Below are 2,446 nucleotides of genomic sequence, written 5' to 3' on the forward strand. Positions count from 1 at the left end.
TAAGCTTGTATTTGACTTTTTATATTTTCTTTTATGCTCTTGTGTTAGAGTATTATGAGGAGTAGTTAAATATTTGGGTTGGAGAGTGAGGGTGTATTATGGCCTTAGGGTGGTTAGGGTAGTTTATGTTGGACTTGAGACTTCACACACAATAGGGGTGGAGAATTGTGTGATTTGGAAAAACTTGGTTTTGATAACTTTTGGCAAATTAAATCAGTGTTTAAAAACATTTTTAAAAAAACTAAGCAATGGAAAGTAAAGAGTAGAAAGTAAATAGTTAAGGGAAGAAGAAGAAGAAGAACACAAAGAATTATAGAGGTTCAGTCAAATCAAAAGAACATACTCCTCTTCCCAAGACTTGGTCTTCAGAGTTTCCAATAATACTTGAGAGCTATTAGTAGTAAAGGCTCACGAACCCCCCTTATACAAGAAAATTCTAGTTAACCATCAACAAAATATTACAAGACAGGAGGTATCGGCGTTTGCATCTTTTCTCCAATATAATAATGAGAGTGAAATGGCCAACTTCCTTCCCAATAGTGGACTGTAGCGATTAGTCTCCTTTCCACAAACACAGACCTTGGAGCGGTTAATCTTTAAGTTCTAAAATATTTGAGCTTAATTCCTCTGGTTTTAACAAGATAAACCATACAACCTTTGCGATTTTGACTAGGCTAATCTTTAACCTATGAAAATTTTAATATCGGGCTAATCTTTAACCAATGAAAATTTTAATATTGGGCTAATGTTTAATCTATCTTTGTTTTAACCAGACTAACTAAGAACCAATGAAGATTTTAACAACGACTAATATTCAACCTAGGACTGATCACACAATTCCCAAACTACCCTTTTGTCAGGTTTAGCTTTGAACCACAAATAATTCATAAATGGAAATTATTCAACCAAGGTATATACAAAATATTTTCTTGGTGAATTTTAGAATTCTACCCTTTCTAAAATTACATAAGTAACCTCACTCACAAAAGAACTTTTCTCACAAAAGCATTTGGGTATCATATATAGTGAGACAAAGTTAAAATAGAACTTAGAGAGAGAGAGAGAGAGAGAGAGAGAGAGAGAGAGTGAGGGAGGAGTGTTAGAGATGGAAGTATCAAAACACGATTATGGATGGTTTAAAATGAGAAAACAAGTCTCTATTTATAAGAAAGAGTTGTGGCCAAAATGCAATTTGCAATCAACAAAATTTCCCATTATCTAATCGATTAGCATTCATTCTAATTGATTAGAATTTGAAAAATTAATCGTTTATAAGTTCTTTAAAAGGAAAGAAAATATATCTAACAGTTGCACATCATTAAGGTGTTGTCTAAATGTCTTAGGGCTAAGTTTGAACTAATCTAATTAGAAATTCAGGGACTTACAAAACAGATGTCAAAACAAATGTCCTAACAACACATAATGTCAAGACAAATGTTATAACATCTACTGAATGACAACATAATTATCCAAATTGAAAACTAAATTTAGAATGATAAATAACACAATAAATTGTTAACCTAGTTCAGTGCAACAACACCTAATCTGGGGGCTACCAAGCCAGAAAGGAAATCCACTATTAGCAGTACTAATTCAAAACCTAAATAGTCTCAGTTTACAAATTTTCTCCTAATCACTAATCAGTGCAAATTCTACCTATAAATCAAAATCTAGATATGAGAAATCGACATCTCACTCCCAATCACCGCAACAATAAAAACACTCACACACCCCGTGGCCTGAGGAACCAAATTAGAAAGATTACACTTTCAAATAAACAATATTTGATCTTGCTTAAAAGATTTGATCAAGAACAATACTCAACTCTTTTACTTAAAACCTTTAACAATAAGAACACACAGTCCACCTCAATGTATTAGAAGATGCATGAGTGACACACAAGTAAAACACACGAAAAGCTTAAAAGACTCCCAAAACACCAGCCCTTATTTTGCACACACGGTTTCTATTTGTGAATGCTTTCAAAACTAGGTATACCAAGTCCTTATTTATAGACTCTTGCAATATGGGCTTGGACTCTGAAATAAATCCAATCTTCTCCTTTCTGAAACAGCTGCAAGATCTTCACACAAAATAGGAACAAATCAAATCAAATACTATTTTTCTAAAAAAAATCTCAAAGATCCTTTCTTAAAAACCAAAGCAAATATGCATTTGTCCTGAAAATTCCATGATTGGTTGTGCCTGTAATGAGTATCTGAATATTCCAGATTCTCATTTTTCAATCAAATCTTCAAGGATTAAAAATCTAGTCTAAACTATCAGGATGTTCTAGTGTAAGATGTCAAAACACATAACAGCTGAATCCGTTATGACAGTTGGTCAATATGTTTTAACATCTTGCTCAACATTAGTTAAGAACCATGTTTTAGGAAAACTAATGTCAATCACAAAACCATGGAACTAACAATTTCCCCCTTTGATA

Source organism: Vicia villosa, unplaced genomic scaffold, assembly GCF_029867415.1.
Source record: "Vicia villosa cultivar HV-30 ecotype Madison, WI unplaced genomic scaffold, Vvil1.0 ctg.004458F_1_1, whole genome shotgun sequence".
Lineage (NCBI taxonomy): Eukaryota > Viridiplantae > Streptophyta > Magnoliopsida > Fabales > Fabaceae > Vicia > Vicia villosa.